At 42.4% G+C, this 24,161-nt stretch overlaps 1 long non-coding RNA gene across 1 annotated transcript; it reads right to left on the bottom strand.

The window, feature by feature from the left end:
* Positions 1-5,779: 5,779 nt before the first annotated feature.
* On the bottom strand, positions 5,780-13,462 carry LOC126356331 (uncharacterized). Its single transcript, XR_007565630.1, has 2 exons — positions 13,360-13,462; positions 5,780-5,966 (listed from the first exon to the last, which is right to left on the bottom strand). It is a non-coding gene; the product is annotated as an uncharacterized LOC126356331 (long non-coding RNA).
* Between the last annotated feature and the right edge of the window lie 10,699 nt (positions 13,463-24,161).

The raw sequence follows: 24,161 nt of genomic DNA, 5'->3' as shown, positions 1-24,161 counted from the left end.
ACCAAAGTATCTGTTCTCGCAGGCCCTAGTTTCTTTACGGCTTACTTTTCCCAGTAATTTACTTTTCTCTTCCCAGAATGAGATTTACACTCTGCAGTGGAGTGTGCGCTGATATGGAACTCAGTGGATGATTAAAGCTGTGTGGCCGACAGAGACTCGAACACGGGACCTTTGCCTTTCGCGCGAAAGTGCCCTACCGACTGAGCTACCCAAGCACGACGCACGACCCAACCTCACGGCTTTACTTTTCTGTTAGCATTTAAAATAGAATCAACATAATTCATGTTTATAGTGCACACGAAAGCTGATTCTTGCACATTAAAGAACCAAGTCCAAACACATGCTTGAGAACAGGAAGAAGGTGTACTGAACTGTGAAAAAAAGTAAAATAGAAATAGTGAATCGTCCAAGTTTAACAAGTGCCACATCGAGTTACTTAGATGATCCATGGAATCATGATAAATTGGTCACGTTGTCGGTCTTCGAAATGGGCGAGCTATCTTCAAAGTTTCCTCGTGCGAATTTTTTTTTTATGCTGTTTGATGTATTCAAATTTGTGTCTGTGTCGTGGTGTAACGTCCGTTTGCAGCAGTGAGCTGTAAGAAAAGGACGTATAATGAAATTTGACTCTGCACAACTACTCTGTTAGCAGCCTAATGGAAATGGGAACCGCAAACGTTTGATGACAAGGCGACAAGTCAACAGAATCCTCCATCTGGAGACACGTCTGGTGTGTGATACATGCATTAGCTGCAGTACTTGTGTCAAATGGTAGGAATCTCTTATTGACGCACTTAATTTGTACGGCTGGTTAATGAGTGAGATATGCCTCCTTGCCCGATTTAGGTGTTCGTATGAATGTGAATGTGATCACTCCCAAGGAAATGATGAAAACAAAATAGTTTGTCACATAAGCTGCAACAAACGAACACAACAGCTTCACAATCACGGTTTCCCCCTGTGTCTATCACAACACAATGTTTTTAACGTGTTTGAAGATGCGTTCAGTTTTGGAAGTATTGGCTCTTGAATTCCTTTCTTGTAACGTAGTTCACATCCGCTTATTTTTTGTTTTCATTTCTGTGAGACGTCTAGTTGGTATCTCACGTGCTCTCACTATTCATCACATTCCCTTGGAACGGTAATATATTCTTACCACATATTCTACAAGCAATGTCCGCTGTCAAGGCATCAGAGGGGGGGGGGGGGGGGGGGGGAACATTTCAATGACCAAACGTACAGTTCATCACGTTGTGGAAACAAAAATGTATGAGTGAGATTTGAACCCCCCTCGTCCACTTTGCAGGTCAACACCATGACCACGTAACCACGACGTTACTGATGTTCCAGTTTGCACACTGTTGCAATTCATATGCTTGGACCGTTCACTGTTTAAATTTTGCTTTCTTTTCTGACAGTTCACTACACCTTCTCTCTGTTTTCATGCTTGATCTGTATTCAGTTTTCACGGGCTGTCCACTGGGCCCCCTTACCACGAAATCTGAGACTGCGATGGGGAGTTTCAATTTTCAGCGCCTCGAATGGATTACTGTATGATCAAATTCATAAATTAATATGCTGTAACTCATTCAGAAACACACAAAATAGTTTTACTGTCAGTACAACTTTAACATATACTGACGCCCGATCTAATTTTATTGCAGTATGTATTGAGTGAATTCACATATCAGATGCGCAAAACTATAGACCTATATCTCTGACATAGATCTTTTGTAGAATTTTAGAACATGTTTTTTGCTCGCTTATCATGTCACTTCTGGAAACCCAGAATCTACTCGGTAGGAATCAACATGGATTCGGAAACAGCGATCGTTTGAGACGCAACTCGCTTTATTCGTTCATGAGACCCAGAAAATATTAGATATAGGCTCCCAGTTAGATGCCATTTTTCTTGATTTCCGGAGGGCGTTCGATACAGTTCCGCACTGTCGCCAGATAAACAAAGTAAGAGCCTACGGAATATCAGACCAGCTGTGTGGCTGGATTGAAGAGTTTTTAGCAAACAGAATACAGCATGTTGTTCTCAATGGAGAGACATAGAGATGTTAAAGTAACCTCTGGCTTGCCACAGTGGAGTGTTATGGGACGATTGCTTTTCACAATATATACAAGTGACCTAGTAGATAGTGTCGGAAGTTCCATGTGGCTTTTCGCGGATGATGTTGTAGTATACAGAGAAGTTGCAACATTAGAAAGTTGCTGCGAAATGCAGGAAGATCTGCAGCGGGTAGGCACTTGGTGCAGGGAGTGGCAACTGATCCTTAACATAGACAAATGTAATGTATTGCGAATACATAGAAAGAAGGATCCTTTATTGTATGATTATATGATAGCGTAACAAACACTGGTAGCAGTTACTTCTGTAAAATATCTGGAAGTATGCGTACGGAACGATTTGAAGTGGAATAATCACATAAAATTAATTGTTGGTAAGGCGAGTGCCAGGTTGAGATTCATTGGGAGAGTCCTTAGAAAATGTAGTCCATCAACAAAGGAGGTGGCTTACAAAACACTCGTTCGACCTATACTTGAGTATTGTTCATCATAGTGGGATCCGTACCAGGTCGGGTTGACAGAGGAGATAGAGAAGATCCGAAGAAGAACGGCGCGTTTCGTCACAGGGTTATTTGGTAAGCGTGATAGCGTTACGGAGATGTTGAGCAAACTCAAGTGGCAGACTCTGCAGGAGAGGCGCTCTGCATCGCGGTGTAGCTTGCTGTTCAGGTTTCGAGAGGGTTCATTTCTGGATGTGGTATCGAACATATTGCTTCCCCCTACTTATACCTCCCGAGGAGATCACGAATTTAAAATTAGAGAGATTCGAGCGCGCACGGAGGCTTTCCGGCAGTCGTTCTTCCCGCGAACCATACGCGACTGGAACAGGAAAAGGAGATAATGACAGTGGCACGTAAAGTGCCCTCCGTCATACACCGTTGGCTGGCTTCCGGAGTATAAATGTGGATGTAGATGTAGTGTGCAGGATTTATGCTGAGCGAACGGGTATTAAAGTCTGCTGTACAATGTGTTACCATCTGCTGGCAATGGCCAGTTGAGTGGCATGGGCTATCTGTGGACATTGTGAAACGTGCATGTTGTTTATCAAATCCCTATGTATTTGGCCCGTAAGTCAATTACGTCATGCGAGATGCGCATGCGCAAAAGCACCTTAAAAAGTGCACAACTGAAGCTATGCTTACGGCGCTGATGCCAAGTTGCCAGGAGTCTAGAGGAATAGTAGCGCGGTTGATTTGAGTGCCGTATCTTTCAGATTGCAGCATGTATGTTACATTTAACAGCGTTCAAAGAAAAATAACCAATAAGTCCGCAAGGTCTCGAAAGTTAGCCCGCTCGCGTGCTCTTCTACTCTTACACAACACCCGCCACTGTGCGTACGTAAGATATTCAGTACAGTTTGCAGCTTCATTATTCAAGCATCTACCGTTATACTTGTTTTATATCTAACAGGATCTGATCCTCGTAACCGACAATGTGCGAAGAACGTGGATAGCCCTTGCATCGATAAACTTGGCCTTTCTGTGGCCCTTGAGTTACTTCCGTAAAGTGGATCATCTCCTGAATATTTATCGTTAGCTAGTTCTCGGTACGAGTGCGCTCCCGGCAACTTCTAAGCTTTTAAACAGCTTCCGCTTTCCGCACCGAGAGCGGGAAGTCAGTGAGGCATAATGTAGATCGCTATGCTAATTCTACAAGAACCCATTCATGAGTTGCCAGTCCCGCAGAATGCCAAGGCGTGAGGATAGACAACTCGATCACGTAACAAGGAAAACTGTGCTCAACAACTACAAACTCCTCTCCGCGACAGTATCTCTTTCAAATTTTTTTGCCACGCGGGATAGCCGTGCGGTTTGAGGCACCTTGTCACGGTTCGCGCGGCTCCTCCCGTCGGAGGTTCGAGTCCTCCCTCGGGCAAGGGTGTGTGTGTTGTTGTTAGCGTTAAGTTAGATTACATATTGAGGAAGCCCTGGGATCGATTACCTCAGCACTTTGGTCCCACAGTACCCCACCACAAGTTGAAAAATTCTCACAGACGGAAACGTTAAAACAGCACAGTACACTGCAGTAATTCATTTTATAACATTCATTAACCCATGCTTTAAAACAATGAAACATTTACATTTTCTAGCAAATAGTGTTCCTGATTACTGGCGAGGAGGTGTGCATTCAATATCAGGTGTGCACGTGGAATTTAAATGGCGTGAGGTAAAATGAGAAGCTCATCAAAAATAAATATTTAGTGAATTTGACACGCAAGCGACAGATTTATACAAAGGACTATTAGATAGGCTTGCCACAAACTGAACTACTCAGAAATCACTCGTTTCAGAAATTTGAGCATTTTCTGTCGTTTATTAGTTGCTAAATTAATTATCATATAGTTCAAATGGCTCTGAGCACTATGGGACGTAACATCTGAGGTCATCAGTTCCCTAGAACGTAGAACTACTTACACCTGACTAACCTAAGGACATCACAAACATCAATGCCTGTGGCAGGATTCGAACCTGCGTCCGTAGCGGTCGCGCGGTTCCAGACTGAAGCGCCTAGAACCGCTCGGCCACAACAGCCGGCTAAATTACTTATCAGTATCTTCTTAGTATAAAGGGTTTGCCTCTGTGTTAAAATAAGAGGCTGTCTGATTTCCGCACCCTGGTTTCATCTGGTAAGCATCCTCTGTGGCGCAACTGTATCATGAACAGTCCTGAACGCTCTCGACTATGTGCGCAGATATCATATAGCGTGTATAACCACTCTAATAGGGGTTTGTGATCCAAATCCTGACGATTCGATTAACCGTCAAGGTGGGCAGTGACAGCAGTATATAATAGTAAAATATTTGTATAGAATAGGATAAGGTAATGTAATGTGATTGAAATATTCCGGCTGCGAGTACCAGCGATGATGTGCTCAGCAATTTGATGCGACAGCGCTCTTTGCTCTGACGCCTATGCTCTTTGCTGAAAAAAAAAAAAAAGAGGAGAGTCTATGTTTTCTAGTAATTCTTGTAAATAAGTAATGCCGAGTGCACATTGTGTTTTTTTTATGGAGGTAAGTTTGGATACAGAAGTAATGTGAAGTGCAGAGGTCAGAATGTAGTCGCAATTATCAAGAATAAAAATTGAATTTGTGGAAAAGGTAAATATCGTTTACGAATATTTATTCGATGTTGGATGATCGGACCTTCATAAAAACTGTTAGTGTGTTTTTCAACACAGTGCATAGTAATTTCTTCGCGAATGAACAATACTAGGCGAATCTGCTACCATCACGCTCCGAACGACACGCAACATTTCGCCGTCAGCTTGTGTACTCAAGACGTTCCCTAAGCGACCAGTTTGTTAGACAGAAGACACCACACTGCGACTGTCTGTTCAACTTTCTCATTTTGAAAGTGTGTTCCAGGAAATCTTACGGCGACTGTGAGTTGTTTGTGGCCAAGAGAGAGAGACGGAGTCTTTATCACGAGCTGTCGCAGTTTTCTCCAATCTTGCCTGGCGTTCTCTGAGAACCGGATAAGCGGAAACCTCTGACCGCCAGCTCGTCCTGTACCTGACACGTTCTCTCCTTAGAGCAGCGACAAAGAAACCATATTCACCATAGTCAAATTTTTTTCACAGATCTTAGTCAGGAAAAAAATATTTTTAGAATGTATGCATCTAGGAAAAAGAATCAAAAGCGAATTTTAAATCGAGTACCTGTCTTATCTGTGTCAAAGACAAGAAGCCAAAGAGCAAGCAAGTCAATTAACAATTTTTATTTTTGCGTAGCAGTTTCATTTCATTACACTCTGGACAAATGCTCTATATTAAATTTGAAACCTCCCCACAGCATCTCACTGAGTGCACACGTGACACTGTTGATAGTGATCCATCTGTCGGATGGGGTCAGGTGCCAGCATCTTCTATCTTCTGTCACAGAATACAAACCTGAAACCACACACACAGACACATATTAATTACAGCTGTCTATACTGAAAAAATACTTTCACACCAGTCTTCCATAACGCTGGCAAGGGACCTTTGTGTACAGAGAAATAAACAACTTACCGATTAGGCGCTTTAAACTACCCATCAGGACATCCAAACTAACGATGCGAAACGACTATTTCTAATTTTTTAGTGTCTATAAACTTCAGAAAACCCGAGATGGAGGTAACGAAATGCGATCGCAAAAAATGAGAGTAGGGCATCCTCGTCTGCGTGCGCCAATTAAACACAGCTACGCCGTGGCACGCATGTGGAAAAATTACCAACAAATTCACTTCTGAAAATTCTTAGAAAATAAATCTATGGAAACATATCTGGCAATCAAATACACTGTCCCGAAAAGGAAACTTGTACACTAACCAAGTTCTCGTCAACTGATGGATAAAGGACTGTACCAGATCTGTCCTACTTTCACAAGCTTGAGATTTACATATCAAGAACATCCAGTCAGCAGGCGTTTGGTTTCGAATCACATCTGCATATGATATCCCAAAGGGTGTCACGTAATATTGTTGTAAAAATCACAAAACAACTAACATTCGAGCATATTGTGGTACACAACTGCAAAGTACATATTATATTCTACGAAACGTCTACTTACGTCTATGTACGATTTGTTGACCGCTACGAGCAGAATAGGTAAACATGTAATAATTAGGCAGTGAACAAATAACAAATAAGCTAATGCAAACAACTTCTTCGAAACAACAGATGACGACTACTGGGCAACAGTGACCAGTCTAGTACTCGTGCGTCACCCTATGCCATTGAAATAATATTGTAGAAGTTATCATATTGTCTTTACAAAATGTGACACCAGACACTCGATTATGGAGCGCGGGCTTCATTCGGTTGCAAGTCGGTCTGCCTTCCATAAAAATGAACATGCTCTTTTACTTTGGATTAAAAAAAAGACGGAAAAAGGCCCCTTGTGTGTGCAGTGCCGACTTCGTTTGCATGTGTAACAAGAAAACAATCTTGCCTTTCTACAAGTATTTCTTCTGCTGTTTATCGATATAGTGAGGTAAGCTGGTACACCGTTTTGTTGCCTGAAAAGATATATGTATTTTATACCACGTATTTTTATGTAATTTATGTAATTATAAAATACATTGTAATTATCGGTCGTGGACGCTGAATAGAATTCGAAAAGAACAAGAAGTTCAGAGTTAAAAAAAGGTTTGAAGCAGATGTAGAACTGGTGTGCGCAGCGAACGAAACGAACAACAACTCGATACTCAACTACACTCCTGGAAATGGAAAAAAGAACACATTGACACCGGTGTGTCAGACCCACCATACTTGTTCCGGACACTGCGAGCGGGCTGTACAAGCAATGATCACACGCACGGCACAGCGGACACACCAGGAACCGCGGTGTTGGCCGTCGAATGGTGCTAGCTGCGCAGCATTTGTGCACCGCCGCCGTCAGTGTCAGCCAGTTTGCCGTGGCATACGGAGCTCCATCGCAGTCTTTAACACTGGTAGCATGCCGCGACATCGTGGACGTGAACCGTATGTGCAGTTGTCGGACTTTGAGCGAGGGGGTATAGTGGGCAAGCGGGAGGCCGGGTGGACGTACTGCCGAATTGGTCAACACGTACGGGAGGCCGGGTGGACGTACCGCCGAATTGCTCAACACGTGGTCTCCACAGTACATCGATGTTGTCGCCAGTGGTCGGCGGAAGGTTCACGTGCCCGTCGACCTGGGACCGGATCGCAGCGACGCACGGATGCACGCCAAGACCGTAGGGTCCTACGCAGTGCCGTAGGGGACCGCACCGCCACTTTCCAGCAAATTAGGGACACTGTTGCTCCTGGGGTATCGGCAAGGACCATTCGCAACCGTCTCCATGAAGCTGGGCTACGGTCCCGCACACCGTTAGGCCGTCTTCCGCTCACGCCCCAACATCGTGCAGCCCGCCTCCAGTGGTGTCGCGACAGGCGTCAATGGAGGGACGAATGGAGACGTGTCGTCTTCAGCGATGAGAGTCGCTTCTGCCTTGGTGCCAATGATGGTCGTATGCGTGTTTGGCGCCGTGCAGGTGAGCGCCACAATCAGGACTGCATACGACCGAGGCACACAGGGCCAACACCCGGCACCATGGTGTGGGGAGCGATCTCCTACACTGGCCGTACACCTCTGGTGATCGTCGAGGGGACACTGAATAGTGCACGGTACATCCAAACCGTCATCGAACCCATCGTTCTACCATTCCTAGACCGGCAAGGGAACTTGCTGTTCCAACAGGACAATGCACGTCCGCATGTATCCCGTGCCACCCAGCGTGCTCTAGAAGGTGTAAGTCAACTACCCTGGCCAGCAAGATCTCGGGATGTGTCCCTCATTGAGCATGTTTGGGACTGGATGAAGCGTCGTCTCAAGCGGTCTGCACGTCCAGCACGAACGCTGGTCCAGCTGAGGCGCCAGGTGGAAATGGCATGGCAAGCCGCTCCAGAGGACTACATCCAGCATCTCTACGATCGTCTCCATTGGAGAATAGTAGCCTGCATTGCTGCGAAAGGTGGATATACACTGTACTAGTGCCGACATTGTGCATGCTCTGTTGCTTGTTTCTATGTGCCTGTGGTTCTGTCAGTGTGATCATGTGATGTATCTGACCCCAGGAATGTGTCAATAAAGTTTCCCCTTCCTGGGACAATGAATTCACGGTGTTCTTATTTCAATTTCCAGGAGTGTATGAGCAGACGGTAGAGGAACTGCGACGAGTGACCACGTGAAGAAGGACCAGTCCGGCCGGGCGAGACCGAGACAGACGGGAACAGGACCGAGGCTGGAACGCGACCGGCCGACGTTGCGGGAAGTATGAAAGACCGTTCCTTAGAATTCGTTCCTCGCTCGTTCCGTTCATCTTGATGAACCGTTCCTTTGGACCCGTTAATTCGCGAACGACCCATCTCTATTGCAGACACGAGAGCTTATGAACTCTGGTTGGCCGAATAGGGTGGGGAACAGTGGTAGGGGGCTGTTCTGTCTAGGCGATGTGTTAATATCTTCAGTTCTTTCCTGTATTTTGGAGTGTGTATCTTTGTCATGCAGAGATGATAATGGCTTTATTTTATGACTACTTTACTTATATTTATATTTTGTATCAAAATTAGAAGTATTGTAAATGTTTCATGAGTACTTTACAATGAATTTCGCAGTTCAGGCTGCTTCGGGCCGAGCACGGACTGAGTGGACGAGCAGTGTATCAGTCAGCGGTGTGTGATGTGCACCATTTACTGGGTTAAAGAGTAAGTGTATCGTTCTTTATTGCTGTGTGTAGTTTCTTTCGCTTACATATGCAAGGACAGAATCGTATGTGGAATGTAGGCTTGCAGCCGGCCTTGGTGGCTGAGCGGTTCTAGGCGCTACAGTCCGGAACCGCGTGACCGCTACGGTCGCAGGTTCGATTCCTGCCTCGGGAATGGCTGTGTGTGATGTCCTTAGGCTAGTTAGGTTTAAGTAGTTCTAAGTTCTAGGGGACTGATGACCTCAGAAGTTAAGTCCCATACTGCTCAGAGCCATTTGAACTTTTTTTTTTTATTTTAGGCTTGCCTTCACGTGAAAATTTCTCCGTTAATTGTTCCCAATGATTCAACGATACGTTTCAGGATACTATACCCGTAATCGTGAAACAAAGGTCTTGATAACCAAGTGATTCAACAAAACTTAAGGTCAGGGAAGAAGTCCTAAAATTCGTTGCGTCATCCAGCGCTACAGACTGGTGTCAACAGCGTCCGCTCAAAGAGATCAACGCTTCTCCATCTACATCTGCAGCTGCAATTCACAATTAAGTGCCCTGCAGAGGGTTCCTCCAACCACTCTAAGTTATTTCTCTACCGTTCCACTCTTCATCAGCACACGAGAAAAACTAGAACCTATATATCTCCTTGCGTACTGTGGTTTCTCTCATTTTATTATGAAGGTCATTTCTCCCATTTTAAGTGGGAGGGGGGGGGGGGGGGCAACAAAATATTTTCACACTGTGAGGAGAAGTTTGGTGACTGAAATTTCACGAGAAGATCTGGCCGCAATAATAAACGTCATTGTTATAATGATTACAGCACAAACTCAGACTGAAAGCTCACAAGGGAACCCTACTGAATCGACTGACCAATGCAGATACTGTGATCCTCACTGACACTCGGTCCGCAGCTGGCGTTAAATGTTTAAGTGATATGTGCCACCTGCAGCTATCAAGTATTCTTTATTGCTTTCACGATTTCAGAATTTCGGCCTCAGACCTTTATCATATATTTTCAAATAAGAAAAATTTTTGATGGCACATTATGACACACAAGCCTCCCTACCTGTATATATTCAAATAGCGTCCACCAATGAAGGAAAAATGACAGTTACAGGCAGTGAATCATTTAATTGATACAGATGCTGTTGCCCGACATCAGTAATGGAGACGGTGAGCCTGAAACTCTCTTTTCTGCTCAACCATGGCTGCATTTATCTGAATATACGAACTTCTGGACATTCAACATTGGAGTTCTGAAAATCGTCATCAGTTGCAACTAGTCTCTGCATCAAGAGAAACAACAGGGGTATGGTGTGTAATTTGTGCAACACAAGTTATTGGACCAACATATTCCCATTAAACCTTAACTTCTGATAGTAGTACACTGAGATGATTTGAGATACAAAAGTCTGGGATACCTCCTATTATCGTGCGGGCGGCGGGTTAAATTATGAAGATTGATAGTTTAGTACTGTACGCCGTCTTTGTCACGTGAGCCTGGCAACTAATTTTGTGGTCAGCCAGAAAACGATGGAGAACATACTGACCTTAGTTTCCAGCCTGCACGGCCACATTTTGGTCCAGCCCACTGAAAGAAATGTTTCTATCTCCTTGTACTTAGCGGCATCAGGACCATGTTTTTAAATGAAAGTATGAAGTTCTAGTTCATACATATATTGAGAATAGTCTCTCGTACAACACCTTCAAAGTAACTAGGTTTAATTGACAGTAAATCTTTTATTGTAACAGCACAACTAGTAGTTCAGAAACAGCTTATACGGTACGTTCCTACCAGATTTTCTTTCGTCTTGACTAATAATACTCAAATGAATGTTTGAAATAAATGCTCGCTACAAAACTGGAAATAATATTCACCACTTGCCACGCGGATTTGTAATTATCACGGACGGCACTCTTAACATTTACTTTAGCGAATTCTAAACGATCCAGGACGGTGTACAGTCCTCGCGAGTTCATGTAAGGCGCCGACTGGCGGTGCCCAAGATCGAACTTATAGAGACAATGGATCGCACTGTACCAACGTCACTATGCCGTTAATGTATGGCTTCCTGCCGCGCAAAATACTAGGGCGAACCAATCGACCACTACAGTTTTAATTAGGTACAGTTTTTAATTTCACAGTTGATGTTCCTTTCAGATTACGCTGATACTATAGCTCCCTACTTAGCACTCATATACAACCGCTCGCTCACCGATAGATCTGTACCTACAGATTGGAAAATTGCGCAGGTCGCACCAGTGTTCAAGAAGGGTAGTAGGAGTAATCCATTTAACTACAGACCTATATCATTGACGTCGGTTTGCAGTAGGGTTTTGGAGCATATACTGTATTCAAACATTATGAATCACCTCGGAGGGAACGATCTATTGACACGTAATCAGCATGGCTTCAGAAAACATCGCTCTTGTGCAACGCAGCTAGCTCTTTATTCGCACGAAGTAATGGCCGCTATCGACAGGGGATCTCAAGTTGATTCCGTATTTCTAGATTTCCGGAAAGCTTTTGACACCGTTCCTCACAAGCGACTTCTAATCAAGCTGCGGAGCTATGGGGTATCGTCTCAGTTGTGCGACTGGATTCGTGATTTCCTGTCAGGAAGGTCGCAGTTCGTAGTAATAGACGGAAAATCATCGAGTAAAACTGAAGTGATATCAGGTGTTCCCCAGGGAAGCATCCTGGGACCTCTGCTGTTCCTGATCTATATAAATGACCTGGGTGACAATCTGAGCAGTTCTCTTAGATTGTTCGCAGATGATGCTGTAATTTACCGTCTAGTAAGGTCATCCGAAGACCAGTATCAGTTGCAAAGCGATTTAGAAAAGATTGCTGTATGGTGTGTCAGGTGACAGTTGACGCTAAATAACGAAAAGTGTGAGATGATCCACATGAGTTCCAAAAGAACTCCATTGGAATTTGATTACTCGATAAATAGTACAATTCTCAAGGCTGTCAATTCAACTAAGTACCTGGGTGTTAAAATTACGAACAACTTCAGTTGGAAGGACCACATAGATAATATTGTCGGGAAGGCGAGCCAAAGGTTGCGTTTCATTGGCAGGACACGTAGAAGATGCAACAAGTCCAGTAAAGAGGCAGCTTACACTATACTCGTTCGTCCTCTGTTAGAATATTGCTGCGCTGTGTGGGATCCTTACCAGGTGGGATTGACGGAGGACATCGAAAGGGTGCAAAAAAAGGGCAGCTGGTTTTGTATTATCACGTTATAGGGGAGAGAGTGTGGCATATATGATACACGAGTTGGGATGGATGTCATTACAGCATAGACGTTTTTCGTCGCGGCGAGACCTTCTTACGAAATTTCAGTCACCAACTTTCTCGTCCGAATGCGAAAATATTCCTACATAGGTAGGAATGATCATCAAAATAAAATAAGAGAAATGAGAGCTCGAACAGAAAGGTTTAGGTGTTCGTTTTTCCCGCTCGCTGTTCGGGAGTGGAATAGTAGAGAGATAGTATGATTGTGGTTCGATGAACCTTCTGCCAAGCACTTAAATGTGAATTGCAGAGTAGTCATGTAGATGTAGATGTAGATGTTATGATTGCGGATCGCTGTCTGATTAGATGATTCAAGTCATAGTGGAGCGCCTGGCGACTACTCGAAATCTAGCTCGTACCGTAATCGCACGCACAAGGAACAAATTGACAGATCACCCTTAATATAATTACTACTGCGGCAACCTCAACCACTGACTATGCAGCCGGTTCGAATATCGAATAATGAAAGACGGCACCCTTACTTTACACAACGTCGAGCTTGAACAATGACACGATTACACTACGAATAGATATATCCAAACATTCTAATGACAATGATCAACTAAATTACGCAGTAATTACGAGATAGCCCAATTTAGGTACCAACTCTCGTTATCTAACATACTCGTCGAATCCAGGCATCAAATCTCTTTAAATGCAGTAACTGTTTATATTATTTTGATATAAATGTCCCATCTAGATTGCAATTGTTATCCCACACAACGACATTCTCACAACTCAGTATATTATCACTGGAAAAGACACGTAACGTTTTACTTACTTACAAAATTCCTATTCCACAGACCATCGTGCTATGACCAGTTTGTATTAAGACGCTTTCAGCAATATCGATAAGAATTGAAATAGCTTATGCTACCACAAAATCTTTTTCCACTTATCGCAGCGTTGCTATGTAAATAATACGACGTCACGTACTTCACAGATTTAATAATCTTTGTCCTTGGTGTAATCGCTGACCTCTCCGCAATTAATTACGCCAACTTCAATTCCACTTGCATTTACTTAGACACTCTTTCCATCAATGAAATCGTTTTAACTTTTTAGAATATCTACCCTCTGAAGGTTTATCGTGACTCCACTCAATCAATGAAGTATTTATTAGGCAAACTTAAAAATACCAGCGTATACTTGTGTCCTGCAACGCGGTATTAAGATCTCTGGAATTCACCCTATTCTTTTCTGGTTAAATATCTATATACACACACCAGATACTAATTAAATACACGTAAAGTTCACATTAACCCAAGAAAATTTGAATTTATTTTCTCTAGGTATTACAATACAATTTCATTCACGTAAGTGAGCGAATGCCATCAAAGACTACACCCTGCGATACGGAAATTCAGTAATAAAGAAATTAAACAAAATCCCTAAGTGGCACTGTCACTTTAAATCTAAATTTAAGTGACAGTTTAAAAGAATTCTGAGCCTCTTCAGGTGTTGACAATACGCGACTCGATAAGTTCCCTAATTGAATTCGGCCACTCGTCACTTTGGCTAATCAAGTTTTTGTTTAGCTGCGTGCTGCTTGTAAAATGGTTCCCTTATTTTCTCGTCGCTTATCTACTCAACTACTGGTCCTCTCTATCACAATATAGTGAAACAGTCGGTATTTATTCGAGCCAATTATCGGTCCGCTGTAAGATAGTGGTATTTAAACGAATATGTCCTCGAGGCTTTCCCTTCTCGACACACACTCACACACACACACACACACACACACACACACACACACACACACACACACACACACACACACCAACCACTACCAAACCACTTTAACAAAACGGCTAACAAACCAGTTACCTATGGGCGAGCCGCCAACACTAATCGTGCAACAGGGACAGGATATCGGTTCCACCGATCCACAAAAACCCAGCACCTACAAATCTACTTCTCTCTCTAACCAGGCTCACGCTGGATTTACGACAGCAGACTTTACGACCGAAACTGTCCACAAGACGAAAATCAATTGATAGCTCGTGCACCTAAATTCGCCAGAACCAGTGTATCACCAGCGACTATTCAGAAAATCCCGCAGAATCTCTGTATATTCCGTTGCTCAGCGTTGGGAGGAAACAACCGTCACAACCACGTATATATGAGCAGGGGCCTAACAGACTAAATAGCCACGCTGCCTCCGCGAACTGTACCCACTTTAAATTACTTGTACTACCAATCAAAATTTCCTTCCCTCTCCCAAACCTTAACCGCCAGCTGCGGTGGCTCACTACTCCACGCAGTGTGCGGCTTTACTATCAGACCTAGACGCACACCGATATATCCACTTAGACGGTGAGAGGTCTACATGGGAACTAACTCTTTATGCCATACCATAGGAATCATTTAAAACGAACAAACACGCAGCACCACGCCAACTTTTGACAATTAATTAATTATTCGTTGATGCTGTCGGTTCTCTACGTCAGCGGCCGGCTACTGCGCGTCGCTCAAGCAACATATCTGGACCCAGCGAAGGCGAGTTGTTGCAACGCTGAAGTCGCGCGCGCTCACCAGTTATATTTTCGTCGACGCTTTCGGATCATCTACAACATATTTTTCTTTTCTTAATGCATCGTTCACGAATATTTACAGAAATCGCCAGGTGTTATTATTTAGTTATCGGGTAGGATGTTCAGCACTGGTAAGGGCGAACGTAGCCCGTGCGTTTTGACACAGCACATTCACTATCCATCTTCAAGGCACTCTCCTCCATCAGTTCATGTATGGCCAACACGCTTACTTCATTCCTGTCTGCTAAGGAAATTTCTGATTCATTACATAACTCAGCACTTCTTTATTGCCCATCTGCAACCAGCTTTTACTTTCCCTGTATGGAATTAATTTCAAGGTCGAACTGCTCAAGGTACATGGCGCACCTAGTTAGTCTCGGATGTCTCAGTTTGCATGTCTTTAAAAACGTAAGCGCTTTGTGATCACTATAGAATATCACCTTATGTCCTAACAAATAATGCTCAGACTATTGCATACCAAACACGATGGCTAGTGCTTCTACTTCGAAGATTCCACAATTTCGCTCAGCAGGTTGCAGGGAACGACTCGCAAATGCGATGGTTTTATGAACCTCTTGGTCGCCTTATGTTTCCATCTGAAACAACTCTATTGCATTGCCATAACCACTTGCATCAACTGTCATGTAAAAAGGTTTTGCAAAATCTGGATGGTGCAAAAGCGAACTATTAATCAAACAGTTATTGAGTCCTTCAAAAGCTAACTGGAACTCTTTTGTCCAAACCCATTAGGTATTCTTCTTCAACAAGTTGAGTAAACAAAGAGCACTAAACAAATTATCTTCAACAAAACGGCGGTAGAAGCCAAACCAACCAAACATTGACCTGAGTTGCTTTTTATTTCAGGGCGTTTAAAACTTTTCAATGGCTGATAATTTGGATGGATCTGGCAATATACCATCCTTGCTAATTTCATGCGCCAAGGAATTTTGTTTTGTCCTTTACACATGCAGTCTTCTCTAACTTTTTCATACCCCCATGTTCTATAGGTTCTAGCAGGCTGTCCAGTAGACTGATATGTTCTTCCCATGTGGGTGTTGCCAATAGTATATCATCTACATATGTAGTTACTTGATCCAATAATTCCTGCCCTAATACATAAGCCATAACTCTTACAAAGGCACAAACAGAAATATTTAATCCGAATGGGACTACTTTGTACTGGTAGCCCACTCATTCATACAAAAGGCTGTATATTTACGTGATTCCTTTGCCAGAGGAAATTCCAATACCCACAAGTTATGTCCACTGATGTGAGGTACGCAACACCTCGGAATTTTTGAACCAGCTCGTCCATATTCTGAGGACGATCACTTTCTCTGATAACAATTTCATTTAACTAGTGTGCATCCAGTACTAACCTAACACTTCCATCACGCTTATGCAGAACAACAAGAGGATTATAAGGTTCACTAACTCCTTGCTCAATGACACCCCATGACAAAATATGTTGAATTTCGTTCCTAAGTGCTTGTTTTCTTGAAACATGTAGCTGATAAAGTTTCTTTACATTGAAATGGTATTCACACCCTTTAACTTCACCAGGTACGTTCAAGAATACATTATGATTCTTAGTTAATACACTCTCTAATTTAGCTTTGTATATCAGAAATTTGGTTTTTTGATTGTACCTTCTCCTCTATTTCTTCTAGAATATAGCTCTCCTCAGTTTTATGCATTTTATTACTGAATTCAATGTTTTCCTGTAAGTACCGTTTATTCTATACCACTCTAATAGGCTGATCACAGGTCTCATTATTACCGCGTATATGACTTTCTATAAGAGGCTCTCTTTTCACTTGAGAGTCAGGTAAGGTCAAAACTAAGTTGTTCTGAAATATTAAATCTTTCCGTGCCCTTTGACAGGAAATCGGTACCAATCAACACATCAACACTTCAGCCCAGCATTATTAAACAAGGATGATCTATTATTACGTCACTTATACCAATGGGTATCAAAGCTTCGCACTGAACTGGTCTGGAAACGTTTGGAGCAGAGCCTATTATTTTTAAACCACTCAGTTTTATGGCAGTTAATTCACTTTTATTGGGAATAGAATAAAAAAAATGCGTGGGACAAAGCGCTTGCTTCACTGCCACTGTCAAGATGACAACGTACTGTTATTCCGGATATGTTAGTTTTTATAATAGAGTGAGTTATTTTACACTGAACAGGTTTCTCATACACATCTTCTAATAAATCCTTCTCAATTTGTTTCCAGTTAAAGTAGTTTTGATCAGTTGCAAGTACATTCACACTTAATTTTGGGGTTCATCAGTCTCTTCATTTTTAGCTGCCTTTTCCAACCTGTCCACTAATTTCAAATCAAAGCACTTGACGAGTCCCTCTAGTTCTGTTTGCTGCACATCAGCCAAACCATCCTCTAACTCTGAGCAACTGTGTTATTATACTGTTGTCAGCTTTTAGCATTTGTGGAAAGTTAGTGCAGCTATTAGGTTCCTGGACCTGTTTACTATTGCTATCCTCTTCATTCATCAATTCCTCCTCTTTAAAACATTGCAAAACTGTCTCCACTTCCGCTACCTCAACTTTAGCTTTTAGATTGCCATCATTATCGAAAATGTCAGCTTTTACTTCGTCTTCTTCCTTATCAGATTCAAACCCGTTAATTACTTCTTCCCTATTATCTATAGCGTATTCTTATTCTTCTTTGACCCATTTCTCCAAAGTATCCAAAATACTGTCCACTACATTGTGAGAGTGGCTTGACACATCATTGGTACTGTCTGTTCCTATTTCATATTTCCTGCGTTCTGTCTGCGTTTGTTGGCTGACTGTTGTTCGTGTTTTTGTTACTGGCTGTGTTACGGTTACCGCCTGGTGAACGCCAGTTTCCTCATAGACGGGATTTAGTTTCCCACACGCGGCCCGTTGCGTTCATTCACTGCAGCACGAAGTATGGTAGCATTTTATCCATCTTGTTGTCTCAGTGGCACTATGTTTACATTCCTGCTTCCGTCATAATAGTTATTACGAAAGCGTCGTGAGTATCTAACTCCTCTTCCTCTGCCACGGCCTTGATTTTGACAGTACGTTCTTGCTTTCCTAACCTCCAAACTTCTAACATTCACGTTCCCTTTATCCTGATTTCTGTTTTGTATGTGATTGTTAGAAGATATGAAATTATGCTGCATCTGCTCCTCCGCAGCAGCTATTCTTTCCACTTGCTCTAGATATTCAATGAATTTATCTACATTGCCTCTAGGCGCGGAAATTATTCTTTTCTGGTATGAAACTTCCTGGCAGATTAAAACTGTGTGCCTGACCGAGGCTCCAACTCGGGACCTTTGCCTTTCGCGGGCAAGTCTGAAAGTATCTAACCAAAACTGTATCCTTATATTCTGTGAAACTGTCAGTGATAAGATTGTTCTAAATTAATTGTCAAGCAAACATTCATCTGTCTGCGTACGTGTTTCTTGCACTCCTTCATTTTGCCAGAAATGCAACATGCATTTCACTCAGCAATCAAGTTTAAGAGAATAATGCCCTTTGTGCAATGGCATTAAGATGGTACTGGAAAATTAACGTTTGGCCCTGATGTTTACTTGGTTCTTTCATTGGTGAGTAACTTTAGTTTACTACTCACTTTCATATTCAATACAAGCAAAGGATGTGGATTATGATTCAGGCTGTTAGATTTAAACACAATGTTGATCTCAATATTTTTTGGAGTTACGCTGATCAGACCTTAGCACATACCTTTCAAGTGCACTACTATCTGAGCTGCCGAAGCACAACTCACAACCCGTCCTCAAAGCTTTAATTCTGCCAGTACCTCGTCTTCTACCTTCCAAACTTCAACAGACACTCTTCTGCGAACTTTGCACAACTAGCACTCCTGGAAGAAAGGATACTGCGGAGACATGGCTTAGCTACAGCCTGCGGGATGTTTCCAGAATGAGATTTTCATTTAATATATCTCATGAGTTTACTTGCACAATAATGGACATTGGTATGAGTCAAATCAAACAAATGTTTCAAATGGCTCTGAGCACTACGGAACTTAACTTCTGAGGTCATCAGTCCCCTAGAACTTAGAACTACTTAAACCTAAGTAACCGAAGACATCACACACATCCATGCCCAAGGTAGAATTCGAAACAGCGACCGTAGCGGCAGCGCGGTTCCAGACTGAAGCGCCTAGAACCGCCCGGTCACACCGGCCGGCTGAGTCAAATGCTAAACATTTCACATGAATAGTTATAGATAATAAAACACTTTTTTTCACGATGAATTCCATATAAATTGACTCCGGATTAAAAACAAAAACGCACTGATTAGTTTAGAAAAACTATGGAAAATTTCATGGTGGCTCTTCAGATTTGGTGTGGAATTCGTTACTAATGACGAAGCTTGGACTTATTGTTATGATCCTGAAAAGAAAAGTCAGTCGGCTTAAGAGAACTTTCGAAGCTAAGCTTAATAGAAATCCGGCAAATTTCAGGTAATAATAAGAAGATGCTAGTTCATTTAAAAGAAAATGAGTCTTACAGCTACTATGGCATTATAATGTAGACGTACCGTTACTGAAGAATGGAACACAAATAACTATTTACAGCATATGTTTGAAAATGTTAGTGGAAAACCAAATAATAATAATAATTTTACGACAAAGCATCGTCGCATACAGCAGAACTAGCAACTGAATGTCAGAGTCGGATAAAGCTCAGCACCATGGACCGTCTCTCACACAGCCCTGACCTAGGACCTTCTGATTTCTTTTTGTTTCCAAAAATTAAAGATAAAAAGTATTGAATCACTTTTTCGTTATCTGACGGAGTAGTGTAACTTTATAAAATCCTGATTTCTGAATTGCCCCAAGAAAAGTGATATCATTGCTTTAAGGACTGGTTTCACCGAATGCAAAAATTTATTGATGTTAAAGGGGAATATTTTTATAAATAATAAAGTCAGTAGAATTTCTTTAAAACTGTTCCTCGTCTGATCTTCGAAAGCTTTTCAGTATCGCCCATGCTGCAGATGGAAGCGGAAATGCCGTGTGGCTAGGGCCTCCCGTCGAATAGACCGTTCGCCTGCTGCAAGTCCTTCGAGTTGAATTCGTGTGTACTAAAGGTGTTACTGATCATTAGCTGTCAGACGCTCTTGCCACAGTAGAATGTTAGTTTGAGCACATGCTGTAAAACATAAATTACTCACATTGCGTCATAGTGCATTCTCAGTCAGTACTCGAGTGCCGTCATGCGGCAGTTGCCGAGGTAACAAACCGGTGTACATCTTGCATGAACCGCCGACACGCGCTTACCTTATACATGGAACCCTGTATTTTCTGCAAATATTAACCGCAGATGTTACCGATTTCCATCAACACATCTTTTACGATCTATTTATCTTCAGTTAATCAGAAAAACGAGGTCTTTTTGTTACTAAAGTGTCTTGCTCTGTAAATATTTCTAAATTGTCTCCCGATTAAATGTTTGGCAAGATCAGAGGCAATCAGGTTCGTTCCAACAAAAAATTAATAGAAATATGCCCTTTTGAAGTTGTTCATTTTTTTACCATTTTGATGTTCGTCTTACACCTTTTGTTTTTCAATATTATGGTGTGGGTTCCTGTAGTCATGTCCTAGTTCATGAACCACGGGCAACGTATGAGTGGCCAAGTAAGTGGTCCCGACAGTCGGGATACCAGTTACTTTGGAAGAAGGCTGGGAATCTCGGACATATTCTGAGTCGTGGTCACCTTTGTGCTCATACGGCAAAGACTACCAAATCCACCGGTTAGTCCCTCAACCGTTAGGGTTAAAACTCAATGGGACTCGAGGCAAGTAAGGCTAGCAACCTGCTTCCCTGATACTTTAAATATGATGCTGGCCACAATCAGAGCAAAATGCCTCGGAACTTTGGAGGTGACGGAGTCCCACCTCTAACTGACAAACCAGGGACTCCTAAGATACGACTTGGCAAACAAATGGTAATGAGATGGGGAGCTATTAATATCAATGGGGGCTACTCTGGGAAGAAGGTAGAACTGGCAGAGGCTGCAAGTAAGATGGAGCTGGACGTTTTAGCTGTTAGTGACATTCGAGTAAGGGGTGAGAAAGAAGAGGAAGTGGGAGAATACAAGGTCTACCTGTCAGGAGTCAAAGCAGGAATAGCACAGTGGGGTGTAGGGCTTTACATCAGGAAAGAAATGGAACCCAGCGTAGTTGCAATAAGGTATGTAAACGAATGACTGATGTGGATAGATTTGACATTGTCTAGCAAGAAAATTAGGATTGTGTCAGTATATTCGCATTGTGAAGGGACAGATCAAGATAAGATGGATAGTTTTTATGAGGCACTCAGTGATGTAGTTGTTAGAGTAAAGGACAAGGACAGTGTTCTGCTCATGGGTGATTTTAATGCCAGGATTGGAAATCGAACAGAAGGGTATGAAAAGGTTATGGGTAAATTTGTAGAGGATATGGAGGCCAACAGGAACGGGAAACAACTCTTGGATTTCTGTACCAGTATGGGCTTAGTAATCAAAAAACTCATTTTTTAAACATAAGGACATTCACCGGTATACTTGGGAAGGCAGGGGAACCAGATCTGTCATTGACTATATAATAACAAATCAGGAATTCAGGAAGGCTGTGAGGGACACACGTGTATTCAGGGGATCATTATTTAATCTGTAGTGAAATTGGGATTGTGAGGCCGAAAGTGCAGGAGGTCAGGTCCACATGTAGGAGGATAAGAGTGGAGAAACTTCAGGATAAGGAAGTCAGGCACAAGTACAAAACAGCGATCTCAGAAAGGTACCGGTTAGTTGAATGTAGTCAATTACAGTCATTGGAAAAGGAATGGACAAGGTACAGGGACACAGTACTAGAAGTGGCTAAAGAATGTCTGGGAACAGTAGTGTGTAAAAGTAGGATAAAGCAAACAGCTTGGTGGAATGACACAGTCAAGGCAGCCTGTAAAAGGAAGGCGTATCAAAAATGGCTACGTACTACAACTCAGGTAGACAGAGAAAGTTATGTTGAAGCAAGAAACAAAGCCAAACAGATAATTGCAGCATACAAGAAGAAATCTTGGGAAGACTTTGGAAACAGGTTGGAGACTATGAGTCAAGCTTCGAAAGGGAGGTAAGAAGGAAATGACAAGTATTTTGGACAGGTCAGGATAACTGCTGGTGAATCCTGTGGATGCTTTGGGCAGATGGAGGGAATATTTTGAAGAGTTGCTCAATGTAGGTGAAAATACGATCAGCAATGTTTCAGATTTCGAGGTAGAATGGGATAGGAATGATGATGGAAGTAGGATCACGTTTGAGGAAGTGGAGAAAATGGTCAATACACTGCAGTGCAATGAAGCAGCTGGGGTGGATGAAATTAAGTCGGAACTCATCAAATACAGTGGAACGTCAGGTCTTAAATGGCTACACAGGATAACTGAAATGGCCTGGGAGTCGGGACAGGTTCCATCAGACTAGACAAAAGCAGTAATCACACCAATCTTTAAACATGGAAACAGAAAAGATTGTAACAACTACAGAGGTATCTCTTTAATCAGCGTTGTGGGTAAAATCTTCTCAGGTATTGTTGAAAGGAAAGTGCGAGTATTAGTTGAAGACCAATTGGATGAAAATCAGTGTGGGTTTAGGCCTCTTGGAGGTTGTCAGGACATCTTTGGCTTACGGCAAATAATGGAGAAGTGTTATGAGTGGAACAGGGAACTGTATCTATGCTTTATAGATCTAGAAAAGGAATATGACCGGGTTTCCAGGAGGAAGATATTGTCTGTTCTACGAGATAATGGAATAGGAGGCAAACTTTTGCAAGCAATTAAAGGTCTTTACATGGATAGTCAGGCAGTGGTTAGAGTTGACAGTAAATTGAGTTCATGGTTCAGAGTAGTTTCAGGGGTAAGATAAGGCTGCAAGCTGTCTGCACTGTTGTTCATATTATTTATGGATCATGTGTTGAAAACAATAGATTGTCTGGGTGAGATTAAGATATGTGAACACAAAATAAGCAGTCTTGCATATGCGGATGACTTAGTTATGATGGCAGATTCGATTGAAAGTTTGCAAAGTAATATTTCAGAGCTACATCAGAAATGTAAGGACTATGGTATGAAGATTAGCATCTCCAAAACGAAAGTAATGTTAGTGGGAAAGAAATATAAACGGATTGAGTGCCAAATAGGAGGAACAAAGTTATAACAGGTGTACAGTTTCAAGTACTTAGGATGCATATTCTCACAGGATGGCAACATAGTGAAAGAACTGGAAGCGAGGTGTAGCAAAACTAATGCAGTGAGCGCTCAACTACGATCTACTCTCTTCTGCAAGAAGGAAGTCAGTACCAAGACTAAGTTATCTGTGCACCGTTCAATCTTTCGACAAACTTTGTTATATGGTAGCGAAAGCTGGGTGGATTCAGGTTACCTTATCAGCAAGGTTGAGGTTACGGATATGAAAGTAGCTAGGATGATTGCAGGTACTAGTAGATGGGAACAATGGTAGGAGGGTGTCCACAATGAGGAAATCAAAGAAAAACTGGGAATGAACTCTATAGATGTAGCAGTCAGAATGAACAGGCTCAGATGGTGGGGTCATGTTACACGCATGTGAGAAGCAAGGTTACCCAAGAGACTCATGGGTTCAGCAGTAGAGCGTAGGAGGAGTGGGGCAGACCAAGGAGAAGGTACCTGGATTCGGTTAAGAACGATTTTGAAGTAATAGGTTTAACATCAGAAGAGACACCAATGTTAGCACTGAATAGGGGGATCATGGAGGAATTTTATAAGGGGGCTATGCTCCAGACTGAACGATGAAAGGCATAATGAGTCTTAGATGATGATAATGATGATGATATTAATACCGTTATTTCAGTTTTACTGATACATTTTATTCATGCATGGAACAGAACGCTCATTCTATAGACACAAAGAAACGCTGGCTATAAGGAAAACACAATGGTCTGTTTTAGAAAAGTTGTAGCATCCAGTTGTAAGGATTCAAGGAAACAACTGTAAACTGAAAGCGTGACAGAGTTGTCAG

This window comes from Schistocerca gregaria, chromosome 3 (genome assembly GCF_023897955.1).
Source record: "Schistocerca gregaria isolate iqSchGreg1 chromosome 3, iqSchGreg1.2, whole genome shotgun sequence".
NCBI lineage: Eukaryota > Metazoa > Arthropoda > Insecta > Orthoptera > Acrididae > Schistocerca > Schistocerca gregaria.
This window is presented reverse-complemented; position numbering and strand designations above follow the sequence as displayed.